Below are 26,294 nucleotides of genomic sequence, written 5' to 3'. Positions count from 1 at the left end.
TCTTGGAGGGGTGGATGCTCCTCAAACTGCAGAGCATCCTGGACAATATAGCTCATTCCCTCCATGACACACCGATCAACCTGAGGAGCACCTTCAGCACCAGACTGGTTCCACCAAGATGCAGGACAGAACGCCACAGGAGATCCTTCATCCCCATGGCTATCAAACTGTACAACTTCTCCCCCTTCTGTCATGGGGTAGTCTGAGACTGACTCCCCCCCCCCCCCCCCCAATCTTTGCACATCCTCCAAGCCTTTCCACTCGTCACTTTAATTTTATGTTTCATGTATTTTGTATTTTGTGTTTTTATGACGTGTTTTTATGACTGTTGCCAGATTAATTTCCCTCCTGGAATAAAGTTCTATCGTATCGTATCATATTGTAACTAGTGTGACTGGGAGATCAATAGTCACCATGGACTTAGTCGGCCAAATAACCTGTTTCTCTAAAGCCTAAACTCTCAACTTGGCCCATATTTTTCCATTCCTCATACGCCTTAAATGCTGTCAGTGACTGTGCTGCCACCATTCCCTCACATGGAATGCTCCAAGTTACCACACCTTTGGGATAAAAAGGATCCCACTCAGATCCTCTCTAAAACTCTCCCCACTTACTCCAAATTTATGTCCTCTACTTTTATTTAAGACTGATATGCAGAGAGGTTTCCTGCAATCTAGTCTATATGCTTCATAATTTCATTATCATAATCCCACTTTATTTCCTCCGTCAAAGGAGAACAGACCCAGCCTCTCCAGTCTCTCCTCATAACTCAAATGCTTTGCCCCAAGGGAAAATCCATGGTCAGAGTCTCAGGAGAATTCTTTTTAGATAGTACCATGAGAAGTTTTACATCGTCCACAATAGTGCAGGTTTTCACTTTAGAAAAAAACAGACCATATCTATCCACTCTCTCCTTATAACTAGCTGTACAATCCAGGCAACATCCTTGTGAAGAAAAACACAAAACGCTGGAGTAACTTAGCAGGTCAGAAAGCATCTCTGGAGAAAAGGAATAGGTGACGTTTTGGGTCGAGACCCTTCTTCAGACTTTAACTTCTAAGCAAGCCTCAAATTCTCTAAGACAGTTAATCATTACTGCAGTGCATTTCCCGGCTTTTTTTTAAAGAAGACTGTATCTTTTGTGAAAGGTAGATACTGGTGGTTCAAACAGCGATATTGTTTTCCTACATAGCCAGAAGAAGGGATATAGGTGGAAGGGGGAGAATTAAAGTGTTTAGCAACCGGGAGATCAAGTAGGTTCAGGCGGACTGAGTGAAGGTGTTCAGCGAAACGATCGCCGGGGGCGAGGATGAAGGGGGGAGTGGGATTCTGGGAGAAATGGATGCGAATCCACGTGAGGCATAGTGAAGAGAGGGGGGAAGGGTATGTGTGGGCGGGGGGTTGTTTGTTGGTTATTTATTTAAAATTTAAGAATTCATTGTTCATTGGGTTGTAATCTACCTAAACGGAATATGAGGTGCTGTTCCTCCAGCTTGCGTGTGACCTTGCTCTGGCAATGGAGGAGGCCCAGTACAGAGCTGAGCTGAAGAAGGATCTCGACCTGAAACGTCAACTATTCCTTTTCTTCAGAGATGCTGTCTGACCCCGGTGAGTTACTCCAGCTTTTTGTGTCTAGCTGCATGATTATTGTATTTGTTCACTGATTAGGAACTTTGCGCTGTCTTTATGTCGAGGCTATCTGTCTGATGCTTGTAGGTCCGAAATTTGGAGCTACCCCTTAATTAGTTCTGGATTCACATTTCACCCCTCTTCTCTCCTTATCTCACTACCTTTTGTTTATTCACACAAACAATCCTGCCTATAACTGGGCCACCAGAACTGTACTTCGTACTCCAAATTAGTCACACCAATGACTGGTACAGTTGTAATGTGATGTTTCAACTCTGATGCTCAGATGCCCTGACCAAAGAAGACAAGCGTGGCAAAGCCTTCCTCACCACCTTGTCTACCTGTACTTCCACTTTCAGGAAGCTATTTCCTGCATCCCCAGGTCTCTCTGCTCTATACACTCTATGGGGCTCTGCCATTTACTATATATGTCATACCCTACATATAAGGCAACTGACAACATCATACATTGAATGATCCAACAGCTACTGAATGGATATTCAGGGTCCCTGGTTTATGACTAGTTTATCCATTCTCTTTACTTCTCCAACTAAGAAGGTTGAAACTGCAATTCAGGTAACTCTCCTTCTCATAGTCATGAAGAGATACAGCATGTAAAAAGCTTCCAAGTCCATGCGAACCACCATCCATGATGCCTACTTTAATCCCTTTCTTTCATTCATCCACGTCCTCATCAGCTGTCCCCGGATTCACCACTCACATACAATGTAGGGGCAATTTACAGCATCAAATAGCTGACCAACCCACTTATCTTTGGGAGGAAACCAAAGGAGACCCATACTGTGACAGGAAGGAAGTGCGAATTCCACACAGACAGAGCAAGGTCGGGATTGAAACAGGGTCTCAGTGAGGCAGTGGTTTTACCAGCTGCACCACTGTAACCTGGAACCCAGTTTACTTTACTTCAATGAATGTGCACATATCAATTGGTCCTACTGAGGTCATGGGAATGGGAAAAACCCAAATATGAGAAACCTCTATCTTAGCCCTGTCTCGTTGCTTCACTTTCTTAGCATCACTAGGGCGGCAAGGTAGCACAGTGGTAGAGTTGTTGCTTTACAGCGCCAGAGATCCAGGTGCAATCCTGACTATGGGTGCTGCCTGTATGGAGTTTGTACGTTCTCCCCGTGATCTGCATGGGTTTTCACCGGGATCTCCGGTTTCCTCCCACACTCCAAATACGTACAGGTTTATAGGCTAATTAACTTGGTAGAATTGTAAATTGTCCCTAGTGTGAGTGTAGGATAGTGTTAGTGTATGGGGTTTGCTGCTCGGTGTTTCCGCACTGTATCTCTAAACTAAACTAAACTAAATTAATTTAGATGGGATGAATGGCTGGCTCACATCTTAATCAGGAAATTCAGTTTTAATCCAGATTCGCTGTTCCCAGCTGAGTGCCTATTTGTATGACTTTCAATCAAGCCCTGTAAGAGTTTTGGCTGGAGTCTGTTAACATGCCCAAATAACTCCAGACCCCCTTCCTTCAAAAATAAATTATTTCCAAAAAAGAAAAGATTAAAAATAAAATCACTTTGAACCGTAATACGACTTCTTAATTGAAAAGTATATTTTAAAAGATTTTATTGTTCAGAATATATGGATGAAACATCTAAAACACCACTTCCGTTGTTCTAGATTGGGCCAAGAGCAGGGAGACAGTATCAATTCTACCCGCAAATTATTTTCCTTACTTACTTTCAAAATTGCTACTTGTTTAGGAAGAGTGATATTCTGCTGCTAATTAAAAAAATATATAGGCAGTGGTAAAAGTTACTGTATGTCGCCAGCAACTTTAATGAAAGCATAATAGTTCTTAAAAGTGCAGCTTCATTAGTAGATTAATAAATTTTGTGTGCAGCAATGGCCTTCAGATCTCTGTGAATTTAGCAACAGAGTTGCCCTAAGCAATCACAAGCTTTTTATAAGGCACTTGTTCAAACAAACCCACTTTTTATGGCATCATAAAACAGCTCTGCAAACATATTAGTGCCACTAAATGTCTTAACCATCTTAAATAAATTGCAACATAGCACTATTAATTATGCCCATTTGTTTGGTGTTGAGTTGTAATGTCTAAAAGGTGAGAGAGGGATAATTTTAAATCCCTTCACCATGTTAAAGTCCGGTCAGTAGACTTTGTGTCATATGTAATTTAGCATTGCTTCTTTGAGTGTGCTTGTCTCAGGAGGATCATAGGACATGGGAAATGGCTCCATTGCTTTCCCAGTGCCCTAATGGATGTTGTGATTGTCATGAAGACCCGTTCAGTTTAGTTTAGTTTGGTTTAGTTTAGTTTAGTTTAGTTTCATTTAGAGATACAGCATGGAAACGGGCCCTTCTTCACACCGAATCAGCGCCGACCAATGATCGCCTGTACATTGGTTCAATGTTATCCCAATTTTTACATCCTACACACTAACAGCAATTTACAGAAGCCAATTAACCTACAAACCTGCTTGTCTTTGGAATGCGGAAGAAAACTGGAGCACCCAAGGAAAACCCACGCGGTCACCGAGAGTACGTACAAAATCCGTACAGACAGCACCTGTAGTCAGGGTGGAACCCAGGTCTCTGGCACTGTAAGGCAGCAACTGTACAGCTGCGCCACTGTGCCGCTCTCTGTTCAGTAAAACTAGTGAGTGCAGAGTGAAATCCAAAAATGTTTTATGTGAGATCAGGAGAAGAAGGAATATCACTCCAAATGCCAATAAGAAAGTTTGTCCAGTTACCACTCTGTCTCTTAGAAATCCTGCATTTGTAAAACATTGCAACTGGAATTGGAGGGGAATCCAGGGCCATCTCGAAGGATCGTATTTCAGGGAGATTTTGCTGCTTCCCCTCTTAATCAGCCACCTTGCGACATGTTATAATGACCAATTGTCTGAGAATCAAATTTCCCCTAATAGGAAAGTTATGAACCAACTACTCATCTTTTTAACAAGTAAGTACAGCTAACAGCATATTCTGAAAAAGGTCAATTTTATCAATAGAATCTATAAAGCATTGAGTTACAAAATTCCAAGCAATTCGCCAAAGCTCTTCAAGTAACTATTAAAGTTAACAATGTCATCACAATAATGAAAGACAGACACAAAAAGCTGGAGCAACTCAGCAGGCCAGGCAGCATCTCTGGAGGGAAGGAATAGGTAACGTTTCAGGTCGAGACCCTTCTGCACACTGCTCAGTCTGAAGAAGGATCTCGATCCGAAATGTCACCTATTCCTTTTCTCCAGAGATGCTGTCTGACCTGCTGAATTACTCCAGCCTTTTGTGGTTTTTTTCGGTTTAAACCGGCATCTGCAGTTGCTTCCTCTCATCATAATAATGGTCCTGTTGACCAACATTTCATGATAGTCATATTAACAGTCAGCATTAAATCATGTGTGTAGGAAGGAACTGCAGATGCTGGTTTAAACCAAAGATAGACACAAAACTTTGGAGTAACTCAGGAATAGGTGACGTTTCGGGTTGAGACCCTTCTTCAGATTGAAGAAGGCTCTCGACCCGACACTTTACCTAATCCTTTTCTCCAGAGATGCTCTCTGACCTGTTGACTTACTCCAGCTTTTTGTGTCTAACATTAAATCATCTTCTGGGTAGTCATCCAAAAGGACTGGGGGCAAATAGAATTTTGGAGGGGGCAGATAGAGCAGGAATCTAACCTGTTTAGGCAGCAACAGGGTTTTATTTCATTTATTCAGTTGTTTGTCTGGACATTGTAGTTAACGCACAAGTATGCTAGCATACAAATTACGAACAGGAATATGCCACAGGGCCTTTAAGCCTGTTCCATCATTTAATAAAATCATCAGTTTAGCATTCCTGTCTTTCCCTGACAACCCATTACCGCTTTGTTTATTGAGTATCTGTCTGAAAGATATATTCAAAGTCTCTGCTTCCATTATCCTTTGATGGTCATTTCCAATAATACACAGCCACCTGAAAGACAATTATGTGTCTCATCCTGAGCCCATGTTATCTTCACTGGCAAATTCTGCATTTATTGTCCCTCAACTATTGAACTTCAGAAGTGAGAGGTGAGCCATTTTCTTAACACTCTGTAGTTCTTAAAGTGAAGGTACATCCACTATGTTTATGGGCAGCTGCTTAATAGTACTGTAGATGATACCTTCTGTCATTTACCTAATAAATTAATGTAGACTGACTGGGTGATCCTTCGCTAGATTGGATTTGAGGATTTTTTTTGTGGAATAGGACTCTCTGGTTAGTTCCCCATATTGTCAGTAAATGACAAAGTTGAAACTATGCTGGAACAACCCATTCTCTCAGCCATTTCTTGATATCAGCTGGAGTGAATTGTACTGGCTGAATTGGCTGAAGACTAGTTTCTGTATTATGAGGGATCTGGAAAAGAGGCTTATAAAATTATGAGGCCAATGATAGAGTAGATAATTAGTCTTTTTTTGTATGGTAGGAGCCTAAAACTAGAGGGCATGGTTTTAAGGTGAGAGGGGGGAAATTTAAAGGGAACCCGAGGGGTATGTTTTTTCACACAGAAGTGATGGGTATAGGAAACCCAGAGGAAGTGGTTGAGGCAAATACAATTGCAAGAATTAAAAGCCATTTGCATAGGCACATGAATACGAAAGGTTTAGAAGGACTTAGGCCAAATTGAGGGAAATTCCAAATATTCTAAACATGGATGTAATGCTGAGACTTGTTTAGGTACTGGTCAGGCTGCACTTGGAGTATTCTGAGCTGCTTTGGGCCCCATAGCTGAGGAAGTAGGTGTTGGCATTGAAGAGGATCCAGAGGAGATTTATGAGAATTATCCTGGGGATGATTGAGTTAACGTATGATGAGCGTTTGACGACACTGGGCCTGTACCTCGGGACAGGTGACAGTAAACTAATCTGAACTGAACTGAATTGAACTGAACTGTGCACACTGGAGTTTAGATGGATGAGGGGGGACCTTATTGAAACTTGCTGAAGAGTGAAAGGTCTGGATAGAGTGGACGTGGAGAGGATGTTTCCACTAGTGGGCGAGTCTAGGACCAGAGCCCAAAGCCTCAGAATAAAAGGACGTACCTATAGAAAGGAGATGAGGAATTTCTTTGGTCAGATGATGAAGAATCTGTGAATTCATTGCCATGGAAGGCTGTGGTGGCCAAGGCAATGTATACTTTTAAAGTGGAGATTGACAGATTCTTGATTAGTACATGTGTCAGGGGTTATGGGGAGAAGGCAGGAGAATGGGGTTGAGAGGGAAAGATAGATCAACCATGATTGAATGACTGAATAGACTTGATGGGCTGAATGGCCTAATTATGTTCCTGTAACGTATGAACTAATGAACTTCTGAAATGAGAACAGCATAGATTAGCATTTTGGTCAGCATGTACAAATTGGGCCAAATCCATGCTGCATAACTCTCTGAATCTAGAAGGCTGACGAACCATCCACTTAGCACTTTTGGCTCAACACAATCTCTCACGCAGGAGTGTGGACACTTAGTGTGCCTGGCCGCTTCAGAACTGTTACAATTGAAAGAAACTGGTTGAGCGGACTGTCATTATCCACAGGAGAGCCACCCATTTCCTCCTCCATTAATGCTAACGTAATGGACTCATGTCTGAAGCAGGCTTTCAGAACCTTTTACACACATTCAGCAGCAGAATGGACCTCCCGCTTGTGCTATTTAAAGAGATCATCAACTACTTAGAAGTTAATAATTGATCGATCCTGTTCCCTGGTGCTATGATTCAAGCAAGATGTGGTGCTGGACTGCTCTGTGCTCCCTGACACTGCAGCCCGCCTTTCTCACAGGCCTGTCACCGCACCAAGCATCTTATTATGCATATTGATCAGCATTCTTGTGCAGGCAGCCCCTGTTGAAATCTCCTTAATGTCTTCAGCAACAGAACTAATATGAGACTTCACCTTTCGGAGAGCAGATAGTTGTGTGAAAGTCCTTGCCTGAAAGTCACATGGGAAGTTAAAGTGTTTTGCAACCAGGAGATTGCGTAGGGCTGTTTGAAAAGATGAAGTCAACAGGGTTGGGTTGCCGTTAGAGGAGGAGAGGAGAGCAAGAGGTTCTGGCTTAAATCAACTGGTGCCTTTAAAGCAGAGGAGATTGTGGGATGTGAAAAGGAAGATTAGAAATTAGGATTTAATTATCGTCCATGATTTCCACAGCACAGTTAGTTATAAATTCAATCAAATACTCCAGTGATAGCAACCTCTTTCCTTCCTGATAATAAAATGATTTTGTTTTTCTTAATTCCCTTGCTCTCCAATCCTTTCTCCATACCCCAATGTTCTTCCACATTAGTCTGATCTTTCACCTCCACATCAGTTTCATGTTTTCTCCCCACTTATCTTGATTCCTTTACTCTCAAGAAATCTATAAACATCCGTTTTGAATGCAATCAATTAGCCTCTGCTTTCTGGGGGAGGGAAATCCAAGGATTCTTCGTGTTCTGAGTGAAAGGATTTCTCCTCATTTCAACCCTCGATTGTGAGCTCTAGTTCTTGCTTATTAGCCAGAGAAAACATTCTTCCCGCATCTTGATGTTGGTATTGGTTTATTGTTGTTACGTGTACTGAGAAACAGTGAAAAGATTTTGGTTGTATGCTTTCCAATCAAATATGTATGAAAACAATTAAACCAGTTCCAGTGAAAAAAGTCCAAAGTCTGCAATGAGATAGGTTGGAAGATTGGGATTATACCCTAGATTATGAGACGACCACTCAGAAGTCTGAAAACAGAGGGGAGAGGCTGTTCCTGAATCTGGTGGCAATTTATCCTGTCGAGTTCTCTAAGAAGTTTCCATATGATAGACATATGTCTAAACTCTCATAGTAGAGGCCTCGCCTACACTGCTCCAGGGATGGACTCAATGAGGCCCAATATAATTGATGTTGATCTTCGCTTCGATGTTCAAATCCCATGAAATAAAGGATAACATACCAATGGCTTTCCAAATCGCAAGTTGCACCTGGATTTTAGCTTTCAGTGAAATCTGTACATGGACACACAGTTCCCAACGTCTCACCAAGAAAAAGTATTCAGCATTTCCATTTTGTTCCTACTAAAGTGGATATGCCATGCTTTTCCACATTGTACTCTAAATGCCATGCTCATTCACTCAGCCTGCCTTTACCTACTTGATATCTCTTTCTATCCTCACCGCTTTCTATCCTCACATTTCTGTTTAGTTTCATGTCATCAGCAAATTTGGAAATGTTACGTTTTGTCTCCACAGCTAAATCATTGACATTGATGCCACTGTCTTACACACCTCTACTCTGCTAGTTACATCGTCAAGGAAATGTGGGTGACACAGTGGCACAGCTGGTAGAGCCGCTGTCTCACAGTGTCAGAGACCCAGGTTTGATCCTGACCTCTGGTACTGTCTGTGTGGAGTTTGCATGTTCTCCCTGTGACCATGTGGGAGTTTTCTGGGTGCTTCGGTTTTCTCCCACATCCCAAAGATGCCCGGTTTTGTCGATTAATTGGCTGCTGTAAATTGCCTCTAATGTGTGTGGAAAGTGGGATAACATGGAACTCGGACTCGGTGGGCCAACGTGCCTGTTTTCAAGCTGTATTTCTAAACTAAATTAAACTAAACCAAACTCTAATAGTGAAATATGATTGAAAAAGAACCTCTCCTTCTCGTCATCAAGGTTTTAATTGCAGAATGGAACAGGGCAGCTCTCCATTCTTGGATGTTTCCAAGGTCAACCTGGATTCGATCATCAAATTATTCTACATTCTTTTCTTGTCTCAATTATGTTTGGTATTGGCATTGATGCTGCTTTTATAATTCTCACACATACCAAGATACAATGAAAACCTTTGTTAGCATGCCATCCAGTCAAGTTATACTGTACATGAGTATAATCAAGCCATACACATGTACAGCAAATGAGAAGAAGAAATGAGTGTAATGAGAAAAATATCAGGGTGCAGAATATAGTGTTACAGCTTTGTAGTGTTACAAACACAGAGAAAGTACAGATAAGAAAGTGCAAGTGCCACCATAAGGTAGGTTGGGAGATTGAGACTACACCGTTAGCTTGTGAGAGGTCCATCAGGTAGCCTGATAGCAGATATGGAGCTGTTCCTGAAACTGATGATATGTGGTTTCAAGCTTTTGTATCTTCAGACCAAAGGGAGAGGAGAGAAGAGGGAATGTCCAGGGTGTAAATTGTTCTTGATTATAGTGGCTGCTTTCCTAAGGTAACATGAAATGTAGATGGAGTCGATGGAGAGGAGGTTGGTTTGTGTGATAGACTGGGCCACATACACAACTCTCTGAAATTTCTTACAAACTTGGGTAAAATTGTTGCCAAAGCAGATTGTGATGTATCTGGCTAGTATGTTTTCTGGGGTGCAACTGTAGAAATTGCTAGGAGTCATTGAAGACCAACCAAATCTCCTTAGTCTTCTGAAGAGATAGAAGCAGTCATGTATTTTCTTGACCGTAGCGTCAATGTTGTTGGTCCAGGACAAATTGTTGGTGATGTTTACACCTAGGAACTTGAAGTTCTCGACCATCTGCACTTCAGCAAATTTGATGCTGACTGGAATGTGTACATTAGCTTGTTTCCTGAAGTCAATAACTAGTCCCTTGGCTTTCCTGACATTAAGGAAGAGGTTGTTGATACCTAAGGAAAATATCCAGTGAAACATTTGTGGACATAATTTTACAAAGGTACCCTTTGTTTTTGAATTTATTTGACCATCAGCAGCTTTTCACAGCTAACCCACATATTTTCTGAAGAAGTGTTCCGACCAAAAACATCACCCATCCTTTTTCTCCAGAGATGCTGCCTGACCCGCTGAGTTACTCCAGCACTTCGTGTCTATCTTTGGTATATCGTTCCTACACACAGATTTCTAACCTGATGGACAGACTGTATTAATTGCAAGCACGGCAGCAGAGATTGAAGATTACACTCAGTTTTGTAAATTGCTGTCCTTTGCTTCATCCAACTAAATGGTGCCCACAAATATTATCCCTCATTTGACATGTTTGGTTGATTACTAAATGGAACAGACTTTAATTCTGTGACCGAACAACCCTCTGAAGGCGATGTGGAGTGTGGCCAATGGAGCTTGTTGACTAGCATTATATCTTATTTCCCTTTGTCTGCAATCCATTTTTCAGCACATATTTCAGCCATAGAATTTGTCAGTAATAAAATATTAAGATGTGCCTCCTACAATCAGCAGTGGAAAGTAATGGTGACAATGAACATAACTATTATAATTTTGTAACAGAAAAACATATCCTCTCTGGACCTAATAGCTTGCTGCATGTCAAGTGTATTGCCTGGAGAAATGGCAGCTGCTGCATTCAAGCTCACATTAATTACAAATAATACCATTACAGTTAGGTGTTTTCCGAAGGGCAGAGTCAGATTTTTAATCACAATTTTGGTCTTCATCCATTTTGTCGACCTCATTGTTGGAAGTTGTTGCAACGATATTTTGACATGAGGTTCAAATATCAAATATCATGAAGCAACGGAATTAATTTCACTAATAAGAGTTGAAAGTTCGGTCATGCAAAGCAATTTTCCTTTGCAAAATTGTCACTATTTGAGCAACATTTTAATCGTAATAATGACTGACACATTAGTAAGAATCTTGAATCATGTGCGCGCTCACACACACGCACATAAACATACACATATGTACATGCACACACACACACGCCATGCGCACAAACACACATGCAAACACGCACTCACGCATACACAAGCAAAGCAGACAGAACATGCGATTATCAAGCCCATTTTAATGGCGTCTCCTATGAATTATGCAGATGAGACTAATATACAGCATGGGCTGTACACAGGAAATCAGCTTTCAACAAGCAAAAGCTCCACATCAGTGTTAATAAAAAAGATATTTCATAATTTGCATGCTTATTGGGGTTTGATTAGAGCAGAGTTTGCACTCTGTAGAGCCTCAGAAAAGATTGCTAATTTGATGCTGAACATTGGTGAACATTGGTGCAGTTGTCCAGCTCAAAACCTACACATCATCCTTATCTGGAAATGATATAGTTCCGTTTATTTCAGCTTACTCATTCACAATGACAGCAGTGATGCACACAATAGCACAGTGGGAATTATTTCATCACAGACATTGCAGCTGGTCAAAATGATCTTCAATAGAAATTAGAGTTGTTCCTTAAATGTTGTCAACCAAGCAACGCCTGGTGTGAATAATATAACATAGAACGGTGCATAGGAACAGGTCCTTAGGCTCGCAATGTCCATGCCAACCATGATGCCACCTTAAACTAATCTCCTCTGCCTGCTCATGATCCATACCCCTTCATTCCCTGCATATACATGTGACTATTTAAAAAGTCTCTTAAATGCCATAATCATATATTATGTGAATAGCCATAGTCCCGCATTTCCCAGGGTAGGGCAGTCTAAAACTAGAGGGTGTAGGTTTAAGGTGAAAGGGGAAAGATTTAAAGGAGACCAGAGTGGTGACCTTTTCACACATATATTTCATACATATATGGAATGAGTTGCCAGAGAAAGTGGTAGAGGTAAAAACATAGAAACATAGAAAATAAGTGCAGGAGTAGGCCATTCAACCCTTCGAGCAGGCATCACCATTCGATATGATCATGGCTGGTCATCCAGAATCAGTACCTCGTTCCTGCTTTCTCCCCATATCCCTTGATTCTGTTAGCCCTAAGAGCTATATGCCCTAAGAGCCCTAAGTGATGGATATGATTAAGACATTTAAAAGACACTGTCAGGTACCTGGATAGGAAAGGTTGGGTGGGATATGGGCCAGGCACAGGCCAATAGGACTAACTTAGTTAGGCAATTTGGTTGGCATGGATGAATTGGGTCAGAGAATCATAGAGGAATTCAACTCAAAAACGGGCCCTTCAGCCCAACACACCCATGCCGACCAGGGTGCTCATCTACATTAGTCCCATTTGCCCGTGTTTGTCCCATAACATGTCTCTAAATCTTTCCTATTCATATGCTTTTCAAAAGTTGCTGAAGTACCTGCCTCAACCACTTTTTCTGGCAGTTTGTTCCATACCTGTACCACCTTCTGGGTACATAGGCTCCTATTTAATATTTCCCCCTCACCCTAATCCTAAGCCCTCTAGTTCATAAGTTTGTGTCATAGGATCAGAATTAGGCCATTCGGCCCAATTAGTTTACTTCACCATTCAATCATGGCTGATCTATCTTTCCCTCTCAACCCCATTCCTGCCTTTTCCCCATAACCCTTGACACCTTTACTAATAAAGAATCTGTCAATCTCCGCTTTAAAAATACCCAATGACTTGGCCTCCACAGCCATCTGTAACAATAAATTCCACAGATTCACCATCCTCAAAAAAAAAATCCTCCTCATCTCCTTTCTAAAGTTAGTCCTTTTAATCTGAGGCTATGGCCTCTGGTCCTAGACTCTTCCACAAGTGGAAACATCCTCTCCACATCCACTCAATCCAGGCCTTTCACTATTCAGTAAGTTTCAATGAGGTTTCCTCTCTTCCTTCTGTATTTCAATGAGTGCAGGCCCAGCACCATCAAACACTCATCCTATGTTAACCCAATAATCCCCGGGATCATTCTCATAAACCTCCTTGGATTCTCTCCAATGCCAGCACATCCTTCCTCAAATATGGGGCCCAAATCTGTTTATAATACTCCAAATGCGGTCTGACCAGTGCCTTATGAAGCCTCAACATTATTTTTATATGCTAGTCCTCTTGAAATAAGTGCTAAGATTGCATTTGCCTTCCTTATTACTGATTCAGCTTGCAAATTAACCTTTTGGGAATCCTGCACCAGCACTCCCAAGTCGCTTTGCACCTCCGATTTCTGAATCTTCTCCCCATTTAGAAAATAGTCTATGCCTTTATTCCTACTACCAAAATGCATGACCACACTTTGCTAAGCTATATTCCATCTGCCACTTTTTTGTCCATTTCTCCGGGTGCTCCGGTTTCCTTCCACACTCTAAAGATGTGCAGGTTTGTAGGTCAATTGGCTTTGGTTGAAAAATGTAAATCGTCCCTAGTGTGTGTAGGATAGTGTTAAGGATCATGTGGTTTTAACTGATTTCAATGTCTTCAGTACAAGGATCTGGTGATTAATTGGACTGCCTGGAAACTTACCAGAGGCAAAGTAATTTGTTCTGTTGCAGTAATCAAAGGCTTAATCTTAAATACCTCTGAGTCATCTACATGGCTCAGTGTATGCAACCTTGTCAGTAAGACAGTGACAGATTGACAAGGATTATTAATACAGCATAGGTATGGCTTCATAACAAGGAAACAGTCCTTCTTATTTAACTAAATGCAGACTTGGTCCTTTTCATTCAAGTTGTTGTTGCTTATGGTGACTGCTTTTTCAACGATAGGAACATTTTTTTAAATAAAACATTTTCAAAAATATTTCCAGATTTTGAATTAAAATATTTTTATTAAGCAACATTTTACTGTACTGTTCTCTTAAAATATGGACCTTCAGGGCATGCATAAGTTTTGTAGAAGCAAACAGTGCATAATGGCAAGCATCCAAAGTGAATCGGTTCCCTTTTCCGTTCAGTAATAGTGTTCTAATTGGAACGTACAAAAAATGCATTATAGTGATGGGCATATCAAGAAAGTACAGATGCATTTATTATAATCAGGGAGATAAAGACAATAGTTCAGTTTTATTGGATTTTGTGCTACTTGAAAGTGTATATATTTTATTTGCAGGCAACACAAGCTCACTACTTGTTGACAGAACAGTAGGGCATTCAGCCCATCCTGATTGCTTTGAAAATCCAACTGTTCAAATAATTATAATGCTTTGCTTTCATCGCGCTTTTGGGAAGTTTATTCCATGTGCTCACTGCTCTCTGTGCGTAGAAGAATATTCTAATTGTATTCCCAAGTTGCCATTTAGTAATTTGAAAATGAATTTTTAAGTAATAAAGCAAAAAAACATTGTTTGATGCTGTAACTCTGAGATAACGAAAACAGAAAATGTTACAAATACTCAGCAGGTCAGAAAGCATCTGTGGAGAGAGAAATGGAGATAATGATTCTGATCAGATCGAAACTATGAAAGGCATTGTCCAAGAATATTTATTTTGCCGGCTGCAGTGGGCATTATTAGCATTGTCTGTACTTACCTAAGTTTAATGTAATATTAGCTTCTTCCATATCTGTAATAATATTTTAACTCTCTCTTAAGCTTCACCTTCCTCCTTGTCAGATCAAAAATCCCACCTTTGGCATCTTAGCTCAAATATCAGATCTTTAACGTAATGAAATACCTACTTAAATATCTGAATTCAAACTGCTGACTGACCAGGAAAGTTTCAAGTTTGATCCCAGCTTCTTTTGACTTGCACCTTGTTATCAAACAACACAGATCGTAAGAACTACTTCCTTTTTTTATTTTTCAGACAACTGCTGATGATTATATTGTTCACATGTTTATGGCAATAAGGTATAGTAGAATTAGGCCATTCGGCCCATCAAATCTATGCCATTCAATCATGGCTGATCTATCTCTCCCTCCTAACCCCATTCTCCTGCCTTCTCCCCATAACCTGACACCTGTACTAATCAAGAATCTATTTATTTCTGCCTTAAAAATATCCATTGACTTGGCCTCTACAATGGCAAATAATTCCACAGATTCACCACCCTCTGACAAAAGACATTTCTCCTCATCTCCTTCCTAAAAGAATGTCCTTTAATTCTGAGGCTATGACCTCTAGTCCTGGACTCTCCCACTAGTGGAAAGATCCTCTCCACATCCATTCTATCCAAGCCTTTCACTATTCTGTATGTTTCAATGAGGTCCCCCCTCATTCTTCTAAACTCCAGCAAGTACAGGCACCATGCTGACAAACGCTCATCGTAGGTTAACCTACTCATTGTTGTCACTTGCACCTCCTCTGGACCCCTTTGCATGAACACCATCCAATTTTGGCTTGCACCCCAGTATCCTTATTGTGATTTATTCTCCTCTGCCCCATTGCTAATCCACGGCTTTATTTGCTCTTTCCTTCCATCACCCTCATTCTGTTCCTGTATGTTCCCAAAGCCAGTAACATCACTAAAATTTCTGAGTTCAAATGAAAGGAAACTTTATTACACTCAGCAAAGTCATGGCTTAAACTGGTGAGCATTTCCAACATTCACTGTTTTCATTTGAAATTACCAGCATTTACCATATTTTGCTTTTGCATTAGTTCAATATACTTAATAGACTTGTGCAGCTCTTTTGACTGAGAATGACCTGTTAGACTCCTCAGACTTTTTCAACTTTATCCTTTACAATTTTAAAATCATTCTTGGAGTACCTCTGTCTACTTTTACACATCTATACCACTTTTCATCCACGGTTAAATTTCACTTGGCATTTTCACACAGCTTTGCACATTGGAATGTTTGGGCCCTGATGCACACAAGAAAGGCATGTGTCTTGATAATGCGGTTTGCATGTAAACATATTAATTGTCAGCAGTAAGCACAGCTGACATAGTTGAAGGCAAACAGTGCGAAACATTACACAGCATGAAGGACCCATACATAACCAAATTATGACAGTAATTAACATGGAAGATCACCCCTGCCCCATCTACCAAATTCCCCTCCCTGAATCTACCACATTCCCCTCCATCCCCCTCAACCGCTTACAATCATCGCTTGTTTCCACCATTGCAATTTTGAAGTTTTCATGGATTCAAAAATCAGTGGAAAGCTCTGGCTGATACTTCTACTGGGTATAAATGCTTGTTTTGAATCAGACATGCTTCAGGACATGAACGCATAGTTGAAATTGAACTCTACTGAGAAAATGAGGCAGCATGGATTTGGACAAGCTGCCAGATGTTGTGTGGGATTGGCAAAGGAGAGTTCGAAGGGTTCTCAGCGGGAGCTCATCGGAGCCTCGCAGGAGCAGCAGTGAAGCCATGCGGGTCGGTGGGAGCTTCACGGGTCAACCCATGGTCGGTGGTCGATGAGGGCGCGGGAGAACCACCGTGAGGGGGGGAGAACAATGGAGGACAGACGTGGGGGACCACCATGAGAGAGGGGGAAGAACAATTAACAATGGAGGACCACAGCGTGGAGGAACCGCTGTGAGAGGGGAGGTGGGGGAGAACAAAGGAGGCGCCTGCTTGGGCGTACTTTGTAACTTTGGCAGTACCGTATGTGGCGACTATTTGCATACCTTGGGTATGCAAGCAAAGAATTTCACTGTGCCTTGTCCATTCCATTCCATTCCATTCCATTCCATGTTGACAGAACGTCTTCTGTAAGTACAGATCTAAGTACAACCCCCCTCGTGTTTTTTGTACACAAGCTCCATCTGAAGAAGGGTCTCGACCCGAAACATCACCCATTCCTTCTCTCCAGAATGCTGCCTGTCCCGCTGAGTTACTCCAGATTTTTGTGTCTATCCCCTTCAATGAATACTGACATAACATACATTTTTTAGTAGCTTGATGTACCTGCATATTTAGTTTCCAGGCCCTCCACTAAATGGCACACGCAGATTTCAATGAATGCAAAAGTTCTCTGGTTTCTCATCCTTTAAATAATATTCAGCTTTTCTCTTCTTCTTACCGCAGCATCCCTCGCATCAGTCACGCAACTGTCTGAAATAGTCATACTCAGAAAATTAATCCTTTCCATCAACATTCTGAAACTCCTATTTATTATTACTACGTGCCATCCGAACGCTGGGACAGATCCCACAATGGCGACAATGCAGTTGCGTGCAACCAAAAGGAAGTATCTCTGGAAGACCTCGCCCTCCAGTGAGATCCCAGGAAGTCTTGGAACATCAGGTCAAATGTAGCAAAGAAGACAATGTGCTAATCAACAGCTAACATTTGATAGCTGTTAGATGAAAAGTATGGGGAATAAGCACGAAAGGTAGCAAGTACAGAAAATGTTGTGCTGTGTAATGTTCATGCTGTGTAATGTTACGCACCGTTTGCCTTCAGCTATGTCAGCTGTGCTTACTGCTGACAGTTAATGTGTTTACATGCAAACCATATTACCAAGACATTACCATGCCTTTCTTGTGTGCATCAGGGCCCAACTTTTCCGATGTGCAAAGCTGTGTGAAAATGCCAGGTGAAATTTAACATCATGGATAAAAAGTGCTATCGATGTGTAAAGGTAGACAAAGATTGTACTCCAAGAATGATTTAAAAATTGTAAAGGATAAAGGTGAAATAGTCAGAGGAGTCTTAACAGATCATTCTCAGTCAAAAGAGCTGTACAAGACGATTAAGTATATTGAACTAATACAAAATCAAAATATAGTAAATGCTGGTCATTTCAAATGAAAACAGAAAATGTTGGAAATGCCACCAGTCTATCACCAAGTGTGTCTCAATAACATCACCATTCTCCAGGATAGTTGAGTCCTGGGTTAGGGAAAAAAGCCTGCTTGACTTATTCTCACTGACCAAACTGTCAGGAATATATCCAGCCAAGATATTATTTGCAGGAGGCACCATTCTGCAATCCTCTTGTAGACAAAGTTCAATAGAGCTGAGAAATCCTCTATCCTATCATGTGGTATGATCACTGTGCTGTGTAGGCCAGATCCAGATTAGATATAACAGCCTAGTCAGATTTGGTAGCCTGGAGTTGGTAGACTGGGCAATGTTCAAGAACTCGACTATGAACTTAGACGAATTTGCCATGGTTTGTTGGAGGAGTGACTTTGGAATGACTACGAGGTCTACAATCTTCTAACCAGATCTTAAGTATTCGCGTCTGGCAGCGCAGGTTCAGTCAGTAAAATCAAGGAACTGAATGGTGACTTTAGAAGGCCGAGAATCCACAAACATGTCTTATTTAATGGATCAGAGGTGGATAGAATCAACAACTTCATGTTCCTAGGTGTGCATATCTCTGACGATCTGTCCTGGACCCAATACATTGATGCAATCCTGAACAAAGCCCATCAATGCCTCTACATCCTGAGAAGATTGAGGAGGTGGCATTAGAAATCGTGATCATTTTCCTATGTTCTACAGATTCTGGATCAGTTCCTGTGGATTGGAGGGTAGCTAATGTTATCCCACTTTTCAAAAAAGGAGGGAGAAAGAAAGCAGGGAATTATAGACCAGTGAGCCTGACATTGGTTGTGGAGAAGATGCTAGAGTTAATCATCAAAGATATAATGGCAGCGCATTTGAATAGCAGTAACAGAATCGATCCAAGTCAGCATGGATATAGGAAGGGGAAATCATGCTTGACAAATCTTCTGGAATTTTTTGAGGATGTAACAAGTAAAATGGACAAGGGAGAGCCGGTGGATGTAGTGTACCTGGACTTTCAGAAAGCCTTTGATAAGGTCCCACACAGGAGATTAGTGGGCAAAATTAGAGGACATGGTATTGAGGGTAGGGTATTGACATGGATAGAAAATTGGTTGGCAGACAGGAAACAAAGAGTAAGGATTAACGGGTCACTTTCAGAATGGCAGGCAGTGACTAATGGGGTGCTGCAAGGCCCGGTGCTGGGAGCACAGCTATTTACAAAAAAATTAATGATTTAGATGAAGGAATTAAAAGTAACATTAGCAAATTTGCAGATGACACAAAGCTGGGTGGCAGTGTGAACTGTGAAGAGGATGCTATGAGGATGCAGAGTGACTTGGACAGGTTGGGTGAGTGGGCAGATGCATGGCAGATGCAGCATAATGTGGATAAATGTGAGGTTATCCACTTTGGAGGCAAGAACGGGAAGGCAGATTATTATCTGAATGATGTCAGGTTAGGAAAAGGGGAAGTACAATGAGACCTGGGTGTCCCAGTACACCAGGCACTGAAAGTAAGCATACAGGTACAACAGTCAGTGAAGAAAGCTAATGGCATGTTGGCTTTCATGACGAGAGGAGTTGAGTATAGGAGCAAAGAGGTCCTTCTGCAGTTGTACAGGGCCCTGGTGAGATTGCACCTGGAGTATTGTGTGTAGTTTTGGTCTCCTGATTTGAGGAAGGACATTCTTGCTATTGAGGGAGTGCAGCGTAGGTTCACAAGATTAATTCCCGGAATGGCGGGATTGTCATATGATGAAAGAATGGAGCAACTGGGCTCGTATTCACTGGAATTTAGATGGATGAGAGGGGATCTTATAGAAACATATAAAATTATTAAGGGATTGGATACGCTAGATGCAGGAAACATGTTCCCAATCATATCATATCATATCATATCATATGATATGTTCCCAATGTTGGGAGAGTCCAGAACCAGGGGCCACAGTTTAAGAATAAGGGGTAGGCCATTTAGAACTGAGATGAGGAAAAACTTTTTCACAGAGAGATGTGAATTTGTGGAATTCTCTGCCACAGAAGGCAATGGAGGCCAGTTCACTGGATGCATTCAAAAGATAGAGTTCTAGAGGTAGATAGAGCTCTTAGGGCTAGTGGAAACAAGGGGTATGGGGAGAAGACAGGAACGGGGTAGTGATTGTGGATGATCAGCCATGATCACATTGAATGGCGGTGCTGGTTCGAAGAGCCGAATGGCCTACTCCTGCACCTATTGTCCATGTATCTATATCTATGTATGAGATTCGATATGTTGGCAAAAACTTGCTTGAACTACTACAGATGCACATTGTCCGGTTGCATCACTGCCCAGTTCCGCAACTCGAACACCCAGGAATGAGGGTGATTACAAGAAGCAGTGAACACAGCCCACTCCATCAAGGGGACTGGCCTCCCCATCATTGAAGAGATCTACAGGTGCTGACTCAGAAAGACAGCGAGCATCATCAAGGGCCCGTACCACACTTGTCACACTCTCATTTCATTCCAGCCATTGGGAAGAAGGTATAGGAATCTGAACATTAATATGCAGATTCAAGAACAACTTCTTCCCAACAACCATCAAGCTATTGAACACCATGAACTCCAACTAAATTCCACATTGCAAGCTACCTTGGTTGCACATGAGACTTCGGGCTTTATTTTGCTTTGCACCCTTTTGGACTTTTTTTATTTATTGCACTTCTTTTTTTGTTTGTTAATTATATTATCTATTGAGTACTGTGCTTACAAACTTGTGCTGCTGCAAGTAAGAATTTCATAGTACAATTTTGATACATATGACAAAACACTCTTGACTTGGCTCTTGATCAAAGGCTTCTTCATTCTTTGGTGGTCTATTTATTTTAAATAGATACTTTATTCATCAAAATATATCCGCACTAAATACAACTGGCACGTTTTTTGCTTAATTCATTATATCATCAAATCAATACAATTTCTTAAATGTGTCACTGCCTCTCATGTTTCCTCCTTAAACTATACACCCATGAATCGTTTCAGAGGTTGTTACGCCAGGCCCAGTCCCTCAGTGTTTGGTGGTGGCAGGCCCTGGACTGTGGTCCTCCCCCACAGATTCTTTGTAGTAGCTGCACCGAGCTCCAGTGCGCCCTGCAGTGCATACTACCGAAGCTTAGAGTGTGCTTGTTGGCAGCATTTAATTATGGACATCTTGTTACACAAGGTTTGGGCATGAGTACCTTTGAAGATCAAAAGTTGGAGACTATATTGTAGTCATACCTATAATTTGCAGATTCTGATCTAAATTAATTTAGCTGACAGTGTTTATTTAATCTTTATAATTAATTTTAAGTAATAAACTTAAACATTGCTGTGGCTCAAGTGGCAACGATCTAACTTTTGATTCTGGGTCAATACAGACCGTTCGGTAGCTGAAAGGGGGAGGTCAGGGGGGGATGGTGAGTGTGGGGGTTGGGATCACATGTAGGCAAGATTCAGTAGTTTATGTGTTTAAACTGTGTACAAAATTCTAGGTTGACATCAGTGGGGGGAACAGTAGAATGTTTTGATTGAGATTTTAATCTACTATCCTGTGTCATTGCTAACTTAAAATCATACTTTGGTACCAAAGCACTGTTAAGGGCCTATCCCACTTAGGCAATTTCTTAGGCGACGGCCGGCGACTGTCAAAGTCGTAGCAGATCGCCGAAATCTTCTTTTACCCACCAACAATGACCACGACAATGCCGAGTCAGGTCGATACAAGTTACTTTTTTTATGAAACTAGCACCTGGCTAAGAGATTACACCGTCTTCGAAAACATCGGAAAATTCCCACACTTACCTGACCGTCAAACTGTCACCTCCAATCTACCTGTCAAATGTCCTGACGGTAAATAAATTGGTCAAACAAAACTATCTTTTGGTATCTTCAAATGCCTTTTCTTAATTTAATATTACATGCTTCTAAATGCATCTGCGACAACCTAACAAACCTGGGGACAGCATGTGACAGCGCCCGCAATAAGCTGCGATACCTGGCGACAAGCCAGCTGTCGCCGAGAAATTTCTATCTGGAATTTTTTTCCGCGATGCGCCAAGAACCACTACGATTCATTGAAGACTCCTCACAATCATGCCTGCGACACCCTGGCAAACGTTCGGCGACAGGTTTAGTCGCCGGCAGTCGCCTTAAAATCGCCTAAGTGGGACAGGCCCTTTAGTTGTAAAGTCTTTGGATTATGGTGGTGCAATGGTAGAGTTGCTGCCTTACAGCGCCAGAGATCCGGGTTTGATCCTGACTACGGGTCCTGTCTGTATGGAGTTTGTACATTCTCCCTGTGACCTGCATGGGTTTTCTCCAGGTGCTCCGGTTTCCTCCCACACTCCAAAGACGTACAGGTTTGTGTGCAAATTGGCTTAGTAAAAATTGGAAATTGTCCCTAGTGTGCAGGACAGTGTTAATGTGCAGGGATCGCTGGTCGGCACAGACCCGGTGGGCAGAAGGGCCTGTTTTCGTGCTGTATCGCTAAACTAAATTAAACTATCTCAGATTAGTTTCCACTTTCATGATGTAATGCTCATTTTGTCAGAGGTGATATGTTGTACAGAGAGAATGCACATTCTTACAAGCAGTAAGTGCTTCACTCAAAGATTTAAAGACATGTACTTGTTCTGTAACCTTAACAGCTTCCTGCTTCTTCGTGATTAACCTGCTTCCCAGAGAATCCAGTGGCTAAGGTCAGAACACCAATTACAGTCAAATTTATGAGGTAAACATGAGGATAAGTTAAGTTTTGTTTAGCTCATTCTAAAAAGATGTGTGTTCCTCCAATGACATAATACTTAATTACAATAAATTAAGAAGACCCCAGCCTACAGTCGGCCCTCAGTTTAAACCTGGCTTTAGTTTATATCACCGTGGCAGCAGGGGAGGACTGCAATTGCCACAATGCCCCCAAGCTAGGAAGGGGAGGTTAAAAATAAGTCAGGCAGCGTTTTTATTCCCACTGTGCTTAACCACAGAGTGAAATTGCCTGTTTATATTCACCACCTCCACCCTCACAAAGAACAGCTGAATACCTAAGGAAGCAGGGAGGGTTGAGAGAATGAGGGATTGTGTGGGGGTGGAATGAAAGGTGCAATTGGTATGTGGAGTTATCACCTTTGGTGCAGAAGCACAAAGGGAGCAGAAAATAAGGAAAGTCTGATATATATATATATATATATATATATATATATATATATATATATATATATACATATATATATATATACACACAAAATCAATAGATTTTTATCTCTTCCTATACTGTTACATCCCATCCATCAACTGACCCCCAATTTCAAACATAGAGGTATACTTGGATTTAAACTTAAACTTTAAACTTTACATTTTCAGCAACACGATTTTCACGAGAAAAAAGTCACAAGGTGAATTTCTCATTCACGTGCCGAAATATCGATTTTGTTATTGTCTTTTAAAAATTCAAAATGTGTCCAAGTTTACAAACTTGTCATATAGCAGAAGTGGAACTATAATCAAGTGGCGTATCCAGGGGAAAATTTGCTTTACCGTTTTGCCTTTGTCTTTGTTTGTGAAACTCTCAAAATGGTTCCCATGTTGCCTGGGAAGAATGAGTTAAATAGATTATTTTGCCCTTCTCTTTATACCTACAACGCCCTTCCCCACACCCACCACCTGCTGTTAAAACCACTCTACACAATGAGCCACAGCCCCAGACTTGGCAGATGTGAAGATGCCCAGGGGTCTCTCAGATGTTTTGCTCCTGGGTCACGTGGGGGCACCAGGAAAAGGGGGAAAATTATTGAGGAATTTCAAAGGTCACTTCTGGACAAAAATAGTGAAAATTGCCCACATGTCAAGTAATAACAAAAGTAATGACTTGTCTGAAGTCTGACTCTTGGGCCTCTGAAAACGGGGGAAATCGGTTTCAAAGAGGTCTTGGGTGGGGGATGTAAAAATAGGACTTCAATGGAAAAGGAAGCCTTTTGGGTTTTAACCAGTTTGAATATACTAAGCACTGCCTAATCCATCCTTTGCTAAATGGCTAGTTACAATACAGCTTGCATCCATGCAAAGAAAGTTGTTTGAATCTGCTTTGAGTTAAAATGTGTTACTCATTTAAGTGTGAAGTCACCAGACTGATAATATTTAAAGTTTTAGCAAATGCAATGAGATCACTTTGAGGAGGCCGGCTAAAAAAAAATCTTCAATTGAACTCTAGATTCAGCATGAGTGATGCACAATTTTGAATGTTGCTTTTAACATTTTTATATCTACTATACGTTTTCACCAATGTTAAAGAGGATGTGAAATTTTCTTGCTGACCGGAGAAATAATTCACTTTTGAAACATAGTCCTGCATAATTACACAGTGACTTTCCAAGCAGGTACATTTGACAGACCACTGCCATTAGTCTTATTGAACCATCTACCAGCAACCAGGATAAGTACTTTCTTACAAACAGTACTGATTGTTTAATAACACTGAATATTTTTATGACAGATTTTTCATTGGAAGGTCAAGTAATTAATCCAGAAAAGATAACGCAGGGAAATATGCAGGGGGGAGGGGGAGTGGGGGAGGGGGGGGAGGGGGAAGGGGATGGAGGGGATGGGGAGGGTTGTGAGAGGGGAGGGGAGAGGACAGGGGAGGGTGGAAGGGGAGGGGGAGGGGGAGCTTACCTACATGTAAGAGGTGGGATAGTTTTCAATTTCTTTCTTCAGATTGTAGGCATTGCTAACAAGGCCACCATTTATTGTACATTCTAATTGCCCTGGAGAAGTGGTGGTGGGCTACAGCAGTTCTTGTGATAAAGGTAGTGCCACAATGTGTTTGAGTAGGGAGCTCCATGATTTAGACCCATTGAAATATATTTCCACATCACGATGTTGTGCATCTTGGAGGGCAGCTTGCAGGCGGCAGTATTCCTATTCCTATGTTGCTGCTAACCTTGTTTTCCTTGTGGTCGAGGCCATTGATTTGGGATGTGCTGTTTCAAGCAGCCTGGGCGAGTAACTGCAGTGCATTTTGATGAAAGTTCGCAATGCAGTCATTGTGTGCTAGTGGTGAAGGAAATTATGGCGCTGCAGACAAGGTACCATTCAAGCGAGTGGCATCAAGTTTTTGGAGTGTGGTCGGAGCTGCACTTATCCAGGTATCATGCTCCTGGTGTGTTCTTGCAGATTATATCAAGAGGTGGGTCTCTCGCCACAGAATACCCAGCCTTAGACCTACTTTTGCATCCACAGTATTCATAGGGCTGGTTCAACTGCGTTTCAGGTCGCTGGTAACCCATGAGGAACCTGATGGTGAATAATAAAGCTGGTGATTATCAAATGTATGCAGAGATAACAGAATGGGAAATGATGGTGGCTACAGAGGGAAGATCAATGTCAAGACTGGAGCTTGAAGTGACTGGAAGTGGTGAGGTTGGAATCTGAAAAAGAGAAGGGCAGGATAGGTATTGCAATCCCAGGTCTAAAATAAGTAAAGGAGAGTTGTTGCCTTACAGCGAATGGAGCGTCGGAGACTCCGGTTCGATCCTGACTACGGGCGCCGTCTGTACAAAGTTTGTACGTTCTCCCCATGACCTGCGTGGGTTTTCTCCGAGATCTTTGGTTTCCTCCCACACTCCAAAGACGTACAGGTATGTAGGTTAATTGGCTGGGCAAATGTAAAAATTGTCCCTAGTGGGTGTAGGATAGTGTTAGTGTGCGGGGATCGCTGGGCGGCGCGGACCCGGTAGGCCGAAGGGCCTGTTTCTGCGCTGTATCTCTAAATCTAAAAAGATCTTTTTAAAAAGTGTTAAAAAAAAAAAGATCGTAAAGATTTAGATGGATGTCATCAGTCGTAGTTAAGATTAATCTATGTTGATTTTTGCTAACTACATATAAAAGCAATACAATTTTTCAAGTTAAACCCAAAGGGTTTAAACTATGAATGACAATAAAGGAATGAATCAATAATCTTATTGACCATTTTTTCTGCTGAAGGATGAATATAATACTTAACATTAATAGCCAATAATTAATTGCAGCAGGAAATCTAATAGTACCCTACATAAAGTTAGTTAGATGTGCAAATATTAATTGCGTTTTGGAAATTTTTGGTTGGTTATTTGCTTAACATAAACTAATAACGTCACACTGAAGGAATCAGGTCACTGGGACCTGAGTGAATGGGATAAGCAACTCTTTATATCTTTTATCAATCAGATTAAGGAATGGTGCAGACATCAGCACGGAGACTGAGAAGGAAGTGCAAACTAAAGAAAAGGGAAGAATTCAAAAAAATTGAATTAGGTGGAGAAAGAGAAATGAAAAGTGGAAAAG

General features: G+C 41.4%; 1 long non-coding RNA gene across 1 annotated transcript; it reads left to right on the top strand.

The window, feature by feature from the left end:
• Positions 1 to 1,491: 1,491 nt before the first annotated feature.
• LOC144606438 (uncharacterized) lies at positions 1,492 to 25,593 on the top strand. The gene is made up of 3 exons (XR_013548948.1): positions 1,492 to 1,608; positions 22,625 to 22,707; positions 25,475 to 25,593. It is a non-coding gene; the product is annotated as an uncharacterized LOC144606438 (long non-coding RNA).
• The last annotated feature ends 701 nt before the right edge of the window (positions 25,594 to 26,294 follow it).

Source organism: Rhinoraja longicauda, chromosome 2, assembly GCF_053455715.1.
Source record: "Rhinoraja longicauda isolate Sanriku21f chromosome 2, sRhiLon1.1, whole genome shotgun sequence".
In the NCBI taxonomy this organism is placed as follows: domain Eukaryota; kingdom Metazoa; phylum Chordata; class Chondrichthyes; order Rajiformes; family Arhynchobatidae; genus Rhinoraja; species Rhinoraja longicauda.
This window is presented reverse-complemented; position numbering and strand designations above follow the sequence as displayed.